Source organism: Mesoplodon densirostris, chromosome 9, assembly GCF_025265405.1.
Source record: "Mesoplodon densirostris isolate mMesDen1 chromosome 9, mMesDen1 primary haplotype, whole genome shotgun sequence".
Taxonomy (NCBI): domain Eukaryota; kingdom Metazoa; phylum Chordata; class Mammalia; order Artiodactyla; family Ziphiidae; genus Mesoplodon; species Mesoplodon densirostris.
In genome coordinates, this window is record NC_082669.1 from 95,760,637 (window position 1) to 95,778,606 (window position 17,970).

The 17,970-nt window shown below is 42.6% G+C and overlaps 1 long non-coding RNA gene across 1 annotated transcript in view; it reads left to right on the forward strand.

Annotated features, from left to right (window-relative positions):
• Positions 1-12,375, forward strand: part of LOC132496290 (uncharacterized) — a 28,895-nt gene extending 16,520 nt beyond the window's left edge. The window contains exons 2-3 of the long non-coding RNA XR_009533392.1: positions 5,161-5,281; positions 12,237-12,375. This is a non-coding gene — a long non-coding RNA (uncharacterized LOC132496290). The remainder of the gene's footprint in view (positions 1-5,160; positions 5,282-12,236) is intronic.
• The last annotated feature ends 5,595 nt before the right edge of the window (positions 12,376-17,970 follow it).

A 17,970-nucleotide genomic window follows, 5' to 3' on the forward strand; every position in this document is an offset into this window, starting at 1 on the left:
TCTCTCTCTGTGTGTGTGTGTGTGTGTGTGTGTGGTGTGTCTAGGCGGAACTTGATTCTCTTAGCAGAAACAAGTTTATATACTTATTCCAAGTACTAGGGGGTCCCTAGGATTGCTCCTGGGACTTCATTTACACAACATCCTATTGCCATAAGGGGCTTTAAAGTTGAATTTAAAACTTTTTGTAAAATTTCACGGCTGCTTGAGGTTGAGCACTGCTGGCAGGTAGGGATATATAACAAGCCCCTCAGAGGAACCCACTGAATAATAGGGAAATGTCACTTGAGATAAGACAGTGTTCTTGGGCATTGTGCTGCTTCCCTGGTCGGGGAGTGTGGTACCCAGGGGAGAGTGAGCTTCTAGGCTGGGGGAGTGCTGCGTGTAAACCTGGAAGCTCTGTACAGTTCTCTGCAACCTGGCTCCTGAGAGCACAGCTGGGGTCCAGGTTATGAGGGGTCTGATGGAGTCCTTGAGCAGTAGCCTATGGAGAAATATTTTGGGGACACTGATGAGTGCCATCTGGGAAATTCATGACAGTACCACTAAAAGGAGAGAAAAAAAAATCCAGCAGAACACTGATCAGAAATCTACAAGAGCTACTCATCCTCAAAACCCCAGAATGGAGAGTTATGACCAGATGTGGTGTCATACTGTTACCGACACTTTCAGGTTGAGCCCCAACAAGGGTCCTCCTGTCCTGTGTCCTTGGAGCCAACAGAACGAGGCAGAGTTCGGTTCAGAAGCAAAGGAAAGCTTTATTCTTTGATCAAAGCACGGAGAGGTGCGAGCTCACGCTCTAGAGCACACCCTCTCGGGACAGGCTGTGGGCGGGGCCGCTTTACAGGGATCTCGCCCGCGGGGGGAGGGGTGGAGCTCTCGGGACTGGCACAGCTGCACTGCTCACCTCCAGATTGCAGCGTCTGTGCCGCGTCTCTGCGCACAGCCCGCCGCCGCCGTCGCCGCCATCTTGAATTGCAGTGTGGAGCAGCAGAGCTTCGGTTCGCGGCCCGTGAGCTGAGGTGTCCGAGCGGTCATTTTGCACTGGGAGTTCTGGTCTGAAGTGCCGGGTGTGAGGTCTCTGTACGAGGCACCCTATGAGCAAGTGAAGCTAGACAAAGCACAAAGGAAAAGAAAGAAAAAAAAACGGTCAGACTCTATTACAAAGATTCTATTTTTACTTCCCGGGGAATTGTTAATGGCGTGTGTCGGTGATAGTACTTTTTAAAAAGTCCCTTTTCAGGGGGTTTTGGCCCTTGATTCTTCCTGCATATGGTGGCGCCTGCCATGGGAAATGGTAACGTAAAGCCTTCTCCTTGACGTGCCTATTAAAGGAAAAGGAGTGAAGGCAGAGGTCACTTTCTGCTTTATAAACCATCACCACCAACATCAAAAACCCAAACCAGGGCTTCCCTGGTGGCGCAGTGGTTGAGAGTCCGCCTGCCGATGCAGGGGACACGGGTTCGTGCCCCGGTCCGGGAAGATCCCACATGCCGCGGAGCGGCTGGGCCCGTGAGCCATGGCCGCTGAGCCTGCGCGTCCGGAGCCTGCGCGTCCGGAGCCTGTGCTCCGCAACGGGGGAGGCCACAACAGTGAGAGGCCCGCGTACCGCAAAAAAAAAAAAAAAAAAAAAAAAAAAAAAAACCCAAACCAAACGTCTCCCTTAAATGCAGAGAATAATAACTGAATTATATCTGAACAGATAGGATGAAGTCCAAAAATCTCTTAATGGAGGTTTAAGATCAGTGAAAGCCTGTGAAAAGAATCTCAAATTCCAGTTTAGGATGTGATCCAGCAAAGAGGACAGCACATTTATGTATTTAAAACTCATTGTGGGATGAATTGGGAGATTGGGATTGACATATATACACTAATATGTATAAAATAGATAACTAATAAGAACCTGCTGTATAAAAAATAAATAAAATAAAATTCAAAAAACCCCCACCTCACTGTATATATGTACGAGAGTGTATGAGAGTGTAGAGCTACAGAAAATTGCACACGCGTAGAGGTGCACCCCGCCCCTGTCCACTCCCCTCGGGCTGCTCCGCGTGCTACACGCTCCCAGACTGATCCTGGAAAGTGGAGGTTCTGAGCAGCAGGACCCCTCCCTTTCCTTTTATGTCTCAGACACTTCAAAGAGAAATCATGTGTTTCGTACAGGGAGGCAAAATGAGTGCCATTATCCATTCCTCAAAGAACAAAGCTAAACAATACGTCCTCTGGCCAAGGCCATCTGATTTGGCTACTGACAGCTCTGTCCAGATGGCCTTAAGTCCCCAGAGAACACTCACTGTTGGTGCTTGATGGTAGGTAGGGTACATCACAAAGATGATGTCCTTGGCAAATCGTTATATGTGCTGCTTCACTGTGAGGATTCATGTTTTTTATCAAATAAGAAAATTCTCACCATTACCTTTTCCAGTGTTACCTTGGCTCCATTCTCTCTTCTTTTCTAGAAATCCTTTTAGACTTAATTGAACTTTCTCATGTTTGCTACCTTTTCTATCTTAATTTCCCTTCCAAGTTTTCTATCTCATTGTTTCCCTGGGCTGCATTCTGGTATGTTGCTTTAGCGTGGTCTTCTTGTTAGTAATTCTTCTTAAGGTATGTCTAATCTACTGTCCATCCATTGAGTTTTTAATTTCAATAACTATGTATTTTGTTTCTAGACTTTCTACTTGATTCTTTAAATCTGTCTTTTTTTCCTTCCCTCCTCCCTCCCTCCCTTCCTTCCTTCCTGCCTTTCTTTCCTTCTTTCTTTCTTTCTTCCATAGATTTCTTTCCTTTTGTAATGTCTATAATCATTCTAAACAGGCTTATTTTATATTCTCTTTCAGATTGTTGTTTTAGTAGCTCAGTTCCTTGGGAAGTGGGAGGTGATGGAGGTGAATTCTGTTGTCTGTAATTTCTGTTGACTCTTGCCCATGACGGATTTGTCCCTCCAGTGTCTTGTAATTTCTTTTATTGTGAGCTCATCTCGTGTGGGGATTGCTTATTTTTGTTAAACTACCTGTATTCTGGATTGTGGAATGTTTCTCTAGAGTGTTTTTGTAATTGCTTTTGCCAGACACTCCCAAAATATTACTAGTCAGGGACCAGTTTTTACATTAATTTCTTGGCTTGGAAGTTTCTGGGCCATTCCAGTAGGGCAATTTAAAAAAACAAATTCATGTGTAGACCAGGTCCAGGGTTTCAAATTCTCAGGAAGGACTTTTTTCCACAAAGAGAGACAAATGAATTTTCATGTAATCTTGCTGTCCTGGTTAGGAATTTTTTTTCTGGTCAATATTCTCCCAGATGGTTCAGGTCTACAAGGGTCTTGGCTTCCTGTGGGAGTCTCATTTCCACCCCGTCTTGTGCAGGTTTATCTCCTGTGGTCTTTAAGACCCAAGTTCCAAGGGTTATGAAGATGTGTGACTCCAGTTCTGAGGGCAAATAGAGCATCAGTTCATATGCTAACTTATTTGGTTTTATTCTTCCTCCTCTGTGATTTCCCCTTCTTTCCTATGATCTTAAGTTTGCTTTTAAAATTGTTTTTGTTATATTTTATCCTGAAATCCTATGTATACCTGAAGGAAGAGTTTTCAAGTTATGTTAGCCTGCCATATTATCATAATCAGAAGTCCTTTCATCTATGCTTCATTATTTCTTTCCCATACTCTTTAAGTCCTCATGCTAAGATTGATGCAGTAGCCCTCTAATGCATTTCCCTCCAAGTGGTGTAAGAAACCATCTCTCAGATGCAACTTTCTAAAACACCACTTTGACCATGTGATTTCCTGGCTTAACAACAGTCAATGGCCTTTATGAGACCTGTGGCATAAAGTTTAATTCCCTTGTCCTTGCATATAAGATCATCTGTAATCTGGCCTCCAATTAAATATAATTTCTACTGATTTCAGTGACGTTTTTCATTTTTCTCTGTTGAACATTCTTATTAATTAGGCAAGTACTCTCTGGTATATACAACTGTCAGATGGATCCCCAACTATAGGACTGGTGTTTTTATCTATTTTAGTATGGGTTGTATTAGTCCTTGTGTTATCCCAAATCTTAGCACATGTCCTGACCAACGGGAATTCAATGCCTCCATCTTAAATTTAATTAGAGAAGGGACATGGATGATTGGACTTCAAGTCATAGGAGTGACTGGAGAAATGTAAGTGGGCAGAGCTTTAGCTTAAATGGTTTTTTGCGCTTGTCTACTTTCTACCGTGTACAATAAGAGGAAACAATGCAGAGAAGGTCAGTCCATGGCATATGACACAAATGGCATTTTTTTCTTTTTTTTTTTTTTGCGGTACGCGGGCCTCTCACTGTCGTGGCCCCTCCCGCTGTGGAGCACAGGCTCCGGATGCGCAGGCCCAGCGGCCATGGCTCACGGGCCCAGCCGCTCCACTGCATGTGGGATCCTCCCGGACCGGGGCACGAACCCGTGTCCCCTGAATCGGCAGGCGGACTCTCAACCACTGCGCCACCAGGGAGGCCCACAAATGGCAGTCTTAATATGAGTCATAGTTATACTCTGTATTTTTACAGTGTTTTGGTTTTTAAAGCATTTTTACAGCTACGGTACATTTGTTCTTTATGAAAGCCGATAAGGTAGGTAGAGCAAATTTAGAAATAAGGAAAAGAGTCCAGAAAGGTTACTCATTAATTTACTCAACAATGGAACAAATCTTTATTGCACCAACTACATGCTACGCACTGGGCTAGGGGTGGCGGTACAGCAATGGATAAAATGAGCTAAGACTGTGCTCTCATGGACCCAGAAATCTTACAGTTCTGTGTCTTGTCCAAGTCTATATTTGCCCAATAAATGGTAGACTTGGTGTTAGAACGCAGTTCTTATAACTCTTGATTCATCAAACTCCTCTACTGGCAGGTTTAGCCCCATACTTGATCTGGGATAATATGTGGGTCCCACCTAAATTATGTTTGCTGTCTGTTTTAGAGTTGGATTTACTGTTCATCTCACTCATTTCCTCTTTTTGGTAGGCACATAGTTAGACTGCATTTCCCAACTTCCCATGCAGGTAGAGGTGGTCATGTGACTGAATTCTAACCAGTGATATACGCAGAGGTTATGTGCACTACTTCCCAGCCTGGACCACAGAAACACGGCACCTGTCATAATCTCTCCTTTTTCTCCATTAGCTGCTGAATGCAGAGGACTCCAAAGACCAAGAAAAGGGTGAAGCCATAAGATGGAAGACACATTTCCTGAATGACACATGGAAAGCAGCCTGTCAACCAGGAACACTTAGTATGACTTCTTGTGAGTGAGAGATAAATTTCTATTGTCTTAAGTCACTGGGATTTGGGAGACATTTTTGTTTTGTTTTGTTGACAGTAGATAGCATACCCTAACAAATGCACCCTTCAAATTAAAGCCTAAAATGGGACTACAAGAGTGATAATTAAATGGCATAAATTTATTCTTAATCTATTGAACGATATCCCATGCTCGTTTTTGATAATCTGGATATAGACATGATTATTCTCATCAAATTCAAAGGAGATAGTGGCACTTCAGGGCACTTTACAATGATATTGAACAATATTGTAGACCCAGTGTGTCTTGATATCAGCAAGGCATTTTGAATAAAATGGTGAAATAGGGATACCACTCAATGAGTTCAAAGCTGCTTCATCAATCATACCCCAAGTGATTAGTGGACACATTTAAGTATGCAGGGGGTTCTGCAATTGAAATATTGGACTATTCTCTTAGCCTTGTTTTGGTCAGCATTTTTATCAGTGTCTTGCATGAGGATGTAGTAGGTATGCTGGTCAAATGTGCTAGTGACACAAGTCTGGAGGGGATAGAAATAAGACATAAGATAGTTGACAGAATCAAGATTCATTATCTGGATGTGCTGCAGTGCTGGGCCAAAACCAGCAACATGAAATGTAATAAGGATAAATGCAAGGTCTTGTTTTTAGGTCCAAAAATGAATTATAAGAATACAGGATGGAGAACATGTAACTTGGCAGCAGTTGATGTAAAAAGGCTCTGGGGGTCTTATTTAACCAAAAGCTCAATTTGAGCCAACGGTGTGATGTGGCTTCACAAACTGAGCTGCTTTAATGGAAGAATTGTGTGACCATCATGAGACACATTAGGCTCTGTGCTCCTCAGATGAAATCTGGGTTATTATTTTTAATAATAACTTTAAAATTCTGTGTATGTTGGAACAGTGACAAACTAGAGATTCCATGGAGGAGGTGGTGAGGATGGTGAATAAAGATGTCTCCTGCCTCTGCACCCATAGCATACCACTGGTGACCTATTTAGTGCTTGTGTCATTTCTCCAGCTTTGCACTATAGTCTGTCTCATGCACTAGACAAGCTCCATTAACAAAGGGATCTTAATAATTATAGCACCAACAATGGTTACAGGTAACATTGATTGAGTTTTTCCCATGTGCAGGGCATTTCTCTACATGTTTTACATATATTATCTTATGCAACCTTCATGGCAGCCCTATGAAATGGATCCTACTAGTGACTCCCCTTTATGGATGAACTAAGACATAGTAGGGTTAAGTTCCTTAGTAAATGTTGCAATCAGGGCACAATTTCAGGCAATTTGACTCCAGGACTGCTACTCTTCACCCATATGCTATCTATCTGATCAGGCTCTGAAACTCTCCAACCTTAAGCACTCATGATCAATAATTTTAATGAGAGAGAGGAGAGTGGTACATAGAAACCAAGTTGTAGAAAGAACCAAGAGGGGCAGAGCTTTTCTCTGATAACTGCTGGGAATTTGTCTAGTGCCCACTGCATATAAGAAGAGAAATACACTCGTGAGGTTGGGTTTTTTTTTAAAATCAATTATTTATTTATTTATTTTTGGCTGCGTTGGGTCTTCATTGCTGTGCATGGACTTTCTCTAGTTGCGGCAAGCGGGGGCTACTCTTCGTTGTGGTGCGTGGGCTTCTCATTGCAGTGGCTTCTCTTGTGGCGGAGCACAGGCTCTAGGGACACGGGCTTCAGTAGTTGTGGCTCGTGAGCTCTAGAGCACAGGCTCAGAAGTTGTGGCATACGGGCTTAGTTGCTCCATGGCATGTGGAATCTTCCTGGACCAGGGCTCAAACCCATGTCCCCTGCATTTGCAGGTAGATTCTTAACCACTGTGCCACCAGGGAAGTCCATTCATGAGGTTTTGATATACCTGGAAACCTATTCTAGTAGCCTCATGAATAATCTATATATTTTTAGTTTTCAAAAACATTTTAATTTTTTATTGAGGTATAATTGACATACAACATTACATTAGTTTCAGGTGTCAAAAGCATTTTGAGAACACTTGATGTTATTTAATCCTACAAATTGCTTTGTAAATTAACCATGGCAAGTTTAAGGAAACAAGCCCAGAAAGACTACATTTGTTCATCCATCCATGTATTTATCAACAAACACTTATTATCTATTACGTGCCAGGCAATAACCACAAAATCATAAGAACTTTGTAAAGCAGGTGTTATCTCCATTTCATAGATAAGGAAATGGAAGTCCTGAAGACTGCATCAACACTAGCACTATGAGATACACACACACACACACACACACACACACACACACACACACACACACGATAATACGTGTGAAATATGTCTGGGCCCCACATTACATATTCTTTCAGAGGTTGGAATTGGAGGGGTCATTCTTCCTCATTGTTAAATTTCACAGCCCTGTGTGTTGGAAAGGGGTTTCCGTATCTAATTAGTAGTTGAGCTCTTGGTTTCCAATATGATGTTCTTACCATGAGATAGGTTATGTGAAAAAATCAAAGTGACATTCGTGCAAAAGAGAGCAGAGTCCTCGCCATCATAGGGATGAACATTTTGAAATAAACACCTGTTAGAACATGAGATCACCCTTGGAAGGTGCTTTGGGATCTTTGGGCAAGTGTGGTTGGCGTGGGGACGCATGCTGGGACACCTCCCGCCTGTGGGTTCCAGACCTCCCAGGCTCCCAGCCTCCCAGCTGTGGAATGTCCTGGAATGTGCTCCAGTCGGCGTGGGCCTGGAGCCTGGGAGCTGTAGGGCTGTGCTAGCAGGGGCTGGTCTGGACCCACCTGGGATCTCTGGTGTGGTTCAGCAGCCCCCAGGGCTGGGAGGTGAAGAAACTAATAGGAAATGCAGAACTTGTCACTGCAGGCCTCCCTGCAAGCAGAGGTCAGCTGGAGCTGAAGGAAGATAGGGGTTCCTCTATCGCTTCTTACCAATATCCACCATGTCAGCATGATTTCCAACAGAGTTTATCCAAATGCCTCTCTTGCCCCTGTGTCCACGGAGAGTTAGAAATTCTGTATCACCTACTCTTCTTCCTTGTAAATGAGCAGTCTTCTTTAAGGTTAGGACTGAAGAGAAACTGTGGACCCAGGTAGCGAAGGGTAAGTAGTATTGGTAGTGAAAAGAGAGGCAAAGTATTTGGTCCTTCAGCCCTGGAAGTTCCTGGGAACTCTCCTGCCTCACCTCTGCCTGTTGGTGCAGACACAAAGGCCAGACCCTCTGCAGCAGCCTTTTAAAGTCCTGTCAGTAAAAGATCTTTCAAGGAGAGTTGGAATGCTCACCAGGGGAAAGGTTTCTTTTTCTCTCCTAGAAGGCCTTAGAGACTTCTACATTTTCCATGACTTCCAAGAAGAGAGTCAGGGGGAAGGAAAATTACTGCTTAGACTGCAGTTGGCAGTGGCTTGGGGATCAGCCCCCTAGGCCCTGGCTTTGTGCCTCTATGGAGAAGCATCTTTAACTTTCATTGCCCAAGGGTGTTTTTCTTCTAGTGAGTGGAGGAGGAGATAGGAGAGGAAATAAAAGCACAAAAATGAAAAACAAAGAATTCCTGAAGGTCTGATAAGCTGTTCAACTATGCACCAAAACATAAATATTTGGCCAAATTAGCTACTCCAAATGCTTCATATTTCTAAAATTGAGCCACAGTTTGTTATACTTTGAAGTTCCTCAGCTCTTGACAATCCTGTGCAAATCTAAGGGGAGTGAGGAGTGGAGTTCATTTCCCTCCCTGAGATCTCAGCAAATACTTAACTTCTTTTCTTTGATGCCTGGTAAAATGATTTTGTTGTTTTGTTGTTCATCTCTTTCCAAAGGGACATGTTCTGTGCTTGTGCAATCATTCAAGTCAGCATTTTATCAATGAACAAGTGACAAACATGTGCTGGAAAATATTAACTTGGAACTGATCAGAAAGCTCTAATGGTTATTAAAATATCTGCATCCTAATATAATCTGCAACAGTGCTGTAGCCTAATTTCTGCTTACCTTTTGTTGAATTCACCTTTTGAGATTTGCATGACTTTAGTCATACAGCATCTCACAAATATAGGATTCAAATCTAATTTACTTATGCTATGGCATGGCAGAAATCACTGTTCCCTTGGGCAGAAGAATGAACACCCATAAATTGAGTGTTTATATGATCCTCAAGCAGTTGTTTAGTTTCCTCAGTGCAGTCCTGTTACCTGAAAACTGGGCTCAACCTCTTGGTGGGTGTCGAGCCAAAAGATACAACCAAGCCAAAAATCGGGAGAAGAAAGGATTTCTTATTACCTGCAGCAAGTAAGAAGAACACCAGGGATCTTTCCTAAAGCTGTGTTTCCCCAAATAGCAAAACCGGGGAAGTTTAAGCTAAGGGTACACGCATATTCATGAAAGGGCTTGGGTGGTAGGCAGAGTCCAAGCTTTAGTTAATTGAAGTCAGGAGGGTCCGAAAAGGTCAACACCATCATCCCTTAGGTTGCAGTTGATCTGGTGGTTGAGCGCTTCAGGCTAGTCTTTACCACTGAAACAGAACTGGGAGTCTTTACACGTGATATATTATCTTTTCTAGTGTTACCTCTCTTGCCTTAACAGTCTTTGTTTCTGCATTCTTTTGTTCCCTTGAGATCATTAATTACTGAGACTTGGGCATGGCCAGGCTTGGATCACAAAATGGCTTAGGCCAAAAATGGCTTCACTTATGTCAAGAAAGCTATGCCTGGTTTTCTTTCTCTGGGGACCCCTTCCTTATCTGCTTACAGTCCTCTAATAAATTTAATGAAAAATAGGCAATCAGATCAGTTGTTTGCTATCATTTTAAAAAGCAGTAGGATGTTCTAAGGTCTAGAAAACAATGGGCCCCTCTTTTCCTGCAGCACCCATGTTTGAGGGAGTTAATTAAACAAGAAGTCTGTTAGACTGAGGTGGCTTTAATGCCTTAGTAGCCTAACCTAACCCAAACCTAAGCAAACCCAAACCTAAACCTGTAGACACCTCAAGGTTAAGAAATCAAATGTAAGGAGAAGCCATCACAAATAACCAAGTAAACTTTCCCAAATAAGGCAACTACTATAGCCAGTCAGATAATTTCCTTGCTTTGCTTCTGCCTTTTCTCTATCAAGTCTCTACCCAAGCTTCTATAAGTGGTGAAGCACTCCTAACCACATCTGGTTTGGTGCTGCCCAATTCAAATCGATTTTGCTCAAATAAACTCTTAAAAATGTGATATGCCTCAGTTTATCCTTTAACAAGGGGAAGATCAAGACAGAAAGATGAAAGAACAAAGCCCCATGGTTAAGCCCTTGGCCAATGGGAAACTTTTTCTCTAGCAGCAGTTCATTATACTTCATAGTAATGAGAAGTATTTTTATTAAAGCAGACAAGGGTGGTGTTACCCAGAACTGCCACTTTTAGGCGAAGGAAAGTGCTGAAGAAGTATCAAGCCTGCTGCTCTCAGGCCCAAAATCTTTTGACCTCATTCCCAGGAAGCAAGACCAGGGACCTCCAGATGTTTCTGATGAGAATGAGTGTGTAGCTCAGAGTTCAGGTCAGTTATTTAATGGAGAAAATTAGAGGCCTTGCCTCTTTAGAGTTGGCTTTAAGTATTCTATTCTCTTCTATCAGGAAATATTTGTATTTGGGGATGGGGAGGTATGAGAGGGAGAGAGCAAGACTGATTGCATACTTTTTTATAAGAAATTCTGGAGATATTGAAAGCACAGGAAGTTCACCTATATCTGCAGACACTGACTGAATTACTCTGAAATAAGGCAAAATCAAAGTAAGCCAATCCCAGTAAGCTTGCCAGAGCAAGATTCTTCAGAAGACATTATCTCTGCATCTTCCTGGTCACTATCACTTCATTTCCCCAGAGAAGCCCCTCCCTTCCCCTGACAAGCCCCTCAGTTCCCGCCCTTCCTAACCCTTGGAAGGCCCTTCTCTCTTTGCTCTTGAAAGGGCAGTTGAAACGCCTCTTCCTCCAGGAAGACTTTCTTGGAGAAAAGAAGTGACTCGCCTTTCTCTGGACTCTCGCAGAACTTTAATTGCACCTCTTCATGGCACTTATTGTCATTGTGCCACATCATAGCAATGTATGTTCACATCTTATCCCTTCTTATCTCACCTGATTTGTAAGCTCCTGGATGGCAAGATCTCTGATATATAGACAGTCCCCGACTTATGATGGTTCAACTTGTGATTTTTCGACTTTACGATGGTATGGAAGCAACACGCATTCAGTAGAAACCATACGTCGAATTTTGAATTTTGAACTTTTCCTAAGCTAGTGATATACGGTCTAGTACTCTTTCCTGATGCTGGGCAGTGGCAGCGAGCACAGCTCCCAGTCAGCCATGCGATCATGAGGGTAAACAATGGATACATTCTCAACCATTCTGTACCCACACAACCATTCTGTTTTTCACTCTCAGTACAGTATTCAATAAATTACATGAGATATTCAACACCTTATTATAAAATAGGCTTTATGTTAGATGATTTTGCCCAACTGTAAGTTAACGTAAGTGTTCTGAGCGCATTTAACATAGGCTGTTTGGTAGGTTAGGTGTATTAAACGCATTTTCAACTTACGATATCTGGACGTAACCCCGTGGTAAGTCAAGGAAGATCTGCATCATACTTTGTGTCTTCACACTATTTAGCACAGTACCTCGTACTTCAAAGGCACACAGTAAGTGTGTGTTTAGCAATAAAATAAATGCATCCAAAGCCAGCTCTACTGCACAGCAGTAACACAGCTGCAACCTAAATATTCTTACAAGTGAGGATAAAGAAAGTCAAATCTCCACTTTCTAAGTTTCAAATAAATGCTTCCCTTATTTTCTCTAACTCAGTATCAAGCTTCTTAAATTTGGTCAGAATCAGTTGAGCAGTTTAGAGTGTAATAGTTTAAGTAAACATTTTTCTTTTTCTTTCTTCCTTGGGAACAGATGACACTTTGCTGGACAAAAAGGAAAAATATCTGGGTGGGAGAGATTGTGGGGGGCCCGTTAAGCCCGCATTCTGCTACTGGATTTAGTCGAAAATACCAAGCTGTTTTCAAGAAGTCTGGATTAAACTGACTCCCTCACACTGTACTCAGGGATGCTTTACTTGAAGAATTGAAAGCAGAAAGATTTGGGAGTTCAGAGTTAAGCTGAACAAAAGGTAATTATTTTAAATCAAAACATATGCATGAAGTGTGAACTTAAGCTAAATTCCAAGGGGCAATTGCCACTTAGCTTTCACTCCTCAGACCTATCTTCTCTGATAAATTTTCCCTGGTTATATTTTTTTTTAAAGGGGGGTAGGGTGGGGTGTTGCTTTGCCATTCCTTAAAATAGCACTTTTTAAATTTTTTTCATTAATTAATTTTTATTTCTGGCTGCGTTGGGTCTTTGTTGCTGCGCGCCAGCTTTCTCTAGTTGCGGCGAGCGGGGGCTACTCTTCGTTGCGGTGTGCGGGCTTCTGATTGGGTGGCTTCTCTTGTTGCGGAGCACGGGATCTAGGCACTCAGGCTTTAGTAGTTGTGGGTCGCGGGCTCAGTAGTTGTGGGTCGCGGGCTCTAGAGCGCAGGCTCAGTAGTTGTGGCGCACAGGCTTAGTTGCTCCGTGGCATGTGGGATCTTCCCGGACCAGGGCTTGAACCCGTGTCCCCTGCATTGGCAGGCGGATTCCTAACCACTGTGCCACCAGGGAAACCGAGCACTTTTAAATATACTGTCTCCTATTAGTGTCCTAGTGCCTTTCATCTCCTAATTGTTCTATATAATACCTGGTGTGATGTGTTCTTAATATGTAAGTAATGAGAAGATGAGGAGCAAGTGGTAGAATTATATGAAGAAAAAAAGAAAGTAGGTAAGATAATTCCTGTCCTTTTTCTCAGTGTCCAAGAGTTTTGGGAGACTTGGGAAGCCTTTTGGTGTGGTGATGGTGGAATTTGTTTTTCAGTTTGTAACGTAGTGTTATCTGTCATGGTTGTGTGGATTTGATGAAGTAACTGCTCTTAGTTTGGGAGGACTGGAGAGATTCTGTGGGCAGTCCGTGCAAAGAGCCTAACTGGGCTGGAATCTCTAGCAATGGAACTTTTGGGGCTCAGAGCTTAGGTTCTGTATATTTGGACTTTGGGGAAGGAAGAAGCTGTTGATGAATAATATCTGAGGAATCGGAGATTAGTCTAATGAGGCCAGAGAAATGAAAAAATAGGCTTGTTTATTTTTCTTCACAAATGCAGAGAAATGCCTGTCAGCCCTGGCACCAACCATGGAAGTGACACAAGAGTGCAGAGCAAGGAGTGGGACTTTCAAGGACAAGGACAAAAGAGTGAGATAACGGGTAGATGTGGGGTGGATCTAGCCTCGGGGGGCTTCTGGATGCAGAAGGGCATGATGCACCCACAGCCAGGGACCTAGGTGGTCATTCCAGCTTTATGAAGGGCTTCTGTTTAGCCAACCCCAGAGGGGGTGCTTTTCAAAGTTCCAGAAGACAGCAGAAGTTTGAGTAGTGCCGAGGAAATACACAGATTTCTGAGGTGCCAGAGGTGCAAGAGTGGGTAACATTTCTGGAGTTTAATTTAGAGAACACATAGATTTCTAGAGCTCAGGGTTAGACCAAAGAAGTTCTTGATCTCACAGAAAGAGCAGATTCTCGGACCTCTTTAGGGAACGCAATTCATAGTAAAGAATAGCACTCTAGAAGGGAACCAGTGGGTCCAGGTCTCCCAGAACTAGAAAAGTAAGAGGAAGAAACAGAGAATGATCCCTTCAGAAACCCTGAGGCACTGTTCTGATAATGTGAGAACACTGGGAGCTCTGGGTCGGGATGGGTACTGCCTCTCAGAATCCTGAGACCCAACAGTCCTCTGAGTGGACACTTCTCCGATTGATGACTTCCTCTGGCACATTCCTGCCCATTGATGATCCACAGCCTAAGTTCTAAATCCTCCAATAAAATGACACCAACCACTTTACCATCCTCTCCAAACATCTGGCCTTCCTTTGATCTTCCTCTTGATCAGGAAATTCCTTTTAAAAACCCCATTGGTTGCCGTGAATATTTTTTGCTATTTTCTGCTCACTTAGGGCTTTGATATTCCCAATGCTTTCTCTACCAGTTAGGGTCCATGCAGGGGACAAAACCCCTACTAGTTATTTGAACAAAGAGAATTTAATATATTTTTTAAGCCTGTTAATGAGATATAGAGTTGTTAGCAAGGTAACTCAAAGGGTAAATAAGGTATCAGGGAAGAAGCAACAGCAGGAAGCACTCCTAAAATAGAAAGAACAGAGGAGGTTGGGTTCTTAAAATTTGGAAACTAAAGGGAGGGCTTCCACAGAGATGAAATTCAGATTTCTGAGAAGAGGCTGCTTGGCTGGTGTTGGTATCTCTGAACTTGGAGGAGAGGAGGCTTCAGGAAATCTAGATTTCTGAGGAGGAAGTACGGATCAGATGTCTTGGGGGGACTGGGTGGAGGGTTGATATGGCAAGTGTTTGGAGAAACTGCAAATTAGATTCAACTGCCGCTTCAGGAAGAAACTGCTATTGCTGGGGTGACACAACATTGCTGGGGTGACCTAAAGACCTGCTAGCATACAGGAACAGGCAACACCCTTCCCTTCCTCCGTTCAGCCCTGTAGTCTCCCTGTGGCGCCCCCTATTGGCAGAGCCCAACAGGGCGCCTGCTGTCAAAGCAGAAATGTGCTGTGCAGAGTCCCAGCATCACAAAGCAGAATAGAGGAGGGTGGATCTGGAGTTGAGAGGTAGCACCTTAATAACTGGCACACTCTCCTCATAGATCCTCGGGAAAACACCTGCTTCTTTCCTATTATAATCATGTATTATTAATTACTCTGGAATCATATTTGAGGCCTTTCCAAGTACCTTTTCTTGGAAGGGAGAACCATGCCTTTCTTCCCTAGACTTAAAAAAATTCTATCTTCCTAAAGTCTAAGGCATATGCTTGATTATGCTTATTCTTTTACTCCTAGCAATTAAAAGTAAAAAAAAACAAAAAAAAATTACTTCCACTTTCTTCTGAAAGGTGAAGACACGTCAAGAATGGGTCTACCACCATACATAATATATATTCAGTGATCAATTCTAGATCTCACTCCTATACTACTAGTTCTTTTTTTTTTTTTTTTTCTTTTTGCCACATGGCATGCTTGGGGGATCTTAGTTCCCCAAGTTCCCCAACCAGGGATCGAAACTGGGCCCTCGGCTGTGAAAGCACAGAGTCCTAACCACTGAACCACCAGGGAATTCCCACTCCTATACTAGTATTATCTGTCAGAAATGTGTAATTAATTTTCTCTTCCTGACCAGGTGGCCCATAACATAGTTCCAAAACAAGCCATATCTTTTCTTCTCTAACTCATCCTCACTCTACAGTGTTTCCATTCATAGGTTATTCGTGTGAATAGCTCCTTGACATATAGTACCATTCAGTCTCCCCTTATTAGAGGCCTATCGTTCAGGAATAGGACTTGCTCTTCCATCAGTGCATTTCAATATGGAATCTCTTTCCACCATGTCTCAAAAATCACAGTATGGTATAATCTCAAGCTCAGTTTGCTTACACTATACACTTGGAAGGTTAGGGAGACAGTATGATGTAGTGTGGGCTCTCGACCAGATTGCCCATGTCTAAATCCTCCTTTTCCCACAAGAACCAGCTGTGCATGTCCCTGTGAACATGGCTTCTTAAGCGTCTATAAGTTTAGCTCCTATAAGCTTTATTTTCTCCATCTGTAGAATGGAAGTAATAATGGTAACTTACTTTATAGGATCGTTCCTAAGTTTAATAGTGATATGAAGATAGTAAATAATCAGTGACAGATATTATTAGTATAAAGATGTTGAGGCTATAGTTATTATTTCCTTCTTCCATTTCCTCTCCAATATTTTGGGGGTACAAAACACCAAGTCCCATACTCTTATTCATCTTCTCATCTTATCCTTGTTGTCCTCGATAGGTACCACTTTCATAGGCTTATCAAAGCGACTGTCTCCCTCTCCTTCTTTATTTAATTTAGTTTTTCAATCAGGTCAGGCTCCAGTTATATATACTTCCCTGGCCAATTCATCCCAATACCTAAGGCCATAGTTTTGTCTTTTAAATCTCATTTCTCATTATCTGCTCTTTATTGGGACATTCAACTTCCACATCTTCTTTTCTATTCCAAGCCTTTACTGTTGGTAGAGAAAATTATAAGCCCATCATCTAAGCCAGCGGTCCCCAACCTTTTTGGCACCAGGGACCAGTTTTGTGGAAGACAATTTTTCCATGGTGGTGGGGGGATGGTTCAGGCAGTGATTCGAGAAATGTGGATCAATGGGGAGCGATAGTGAGTGGCAGATGAAGCTTCGCTTGTTTGCCTCCTGCTCACCTGCTGCTGTGCAGCCTGGTTCCTAACAGGCCGCAGACCAGTAATGGCCCACGGCCCAGGGGTTGGGGACTCCTGATCTATGCTGTAGAGTCCTTTGATTCCTTGTCCAAGGCCTCGTAGTTTCTTTTCAGTTAATGTCATTTATGCAGCATTTTAAACTTAAGATGTGCCGGGAGGAGATTTCCAGGAACAAGTTAATAGGAATCTTCAAGTGGCAGAGGAATCATGAGAGCAGACCTAAGAGCTTAAGGAAGTAGATTTCAAGAACTTGGTGATCCATCTTAGGTATTCAACTTGGACAGAATGCTTATTTCATACAGGTTAAGTAGGGCATCTTGAGACTGTCAGAAAATGAGTCTATCTGCATAATGCCAAAGAAATCTGTTATCTAGTCAAAACAACCAAATAATTTCCATGTTAATTTATTTTTCATTTTGTGTTTGTATTTGTACATCCAGCCCAAAACTCTCAAAGGAATAAATTATTACTTCAGCATATAAAGGTTTAGTTACTTCTCTTGGCTACCACAAACCATCCAAATTATAAAAGTAAAACTATGTATTGTACAGCGATACCTTCATAAATCTACTTCCAAGAGCCAGAGAGGAGGCATCAGGAGTGGAGAATTTCATATGTGTCTGTGCATGTACAGAGTTCAGGCTCTAGAAATAAATGTGTCAAGTATGTGTAACTGCTGCCGAGTAATTATGCAACTTACATTTCTGCCAATAAATTTTGAGCCTGACATGCAAGACTGGACTATAAATCCAACCTTTGCACCAATTATCAAAAATACACTTTGCAATCTTGAATATATTATTTTCAGAGAGAAAATAAAGAATGGAACGTTATGTTGAGTCCATGATGCAAACTCTGCTGGAGGTTGGGGTTGGGTGTGGAGTGTGTCCAGAGGAGCCTCAGCTCTGAAAAGAGAACTTTTAGTCTTAGGATCTCGAAATTATGATGACGTTATGAACCTTGGGCCTGAACTCTCATGTGAGAAAATAATGAGAGAAGGCATCTTAATGCTTCCACCAAAAAATGGGTGTATCATCTCATTTACTAAAGTAATGAAATAATTGTTCTGTAGGGAATGGATTCCCAGGAATCTCCACCCTCACCTGTGCCATATGCCACCAAGTACCCACTCCAAGTTTGTAGGGCCTGGGCATTGCATCTCAGTCCTGCAGAATCACCTGGAGAGATTTGAAAACTGCTGATGTCTGACTCTACCCAAGAAATGTTCATGCAGCCCAGGCATTGCTAGTTTTTGTTGTTGTTGTTGTTGTTGTTTAAAG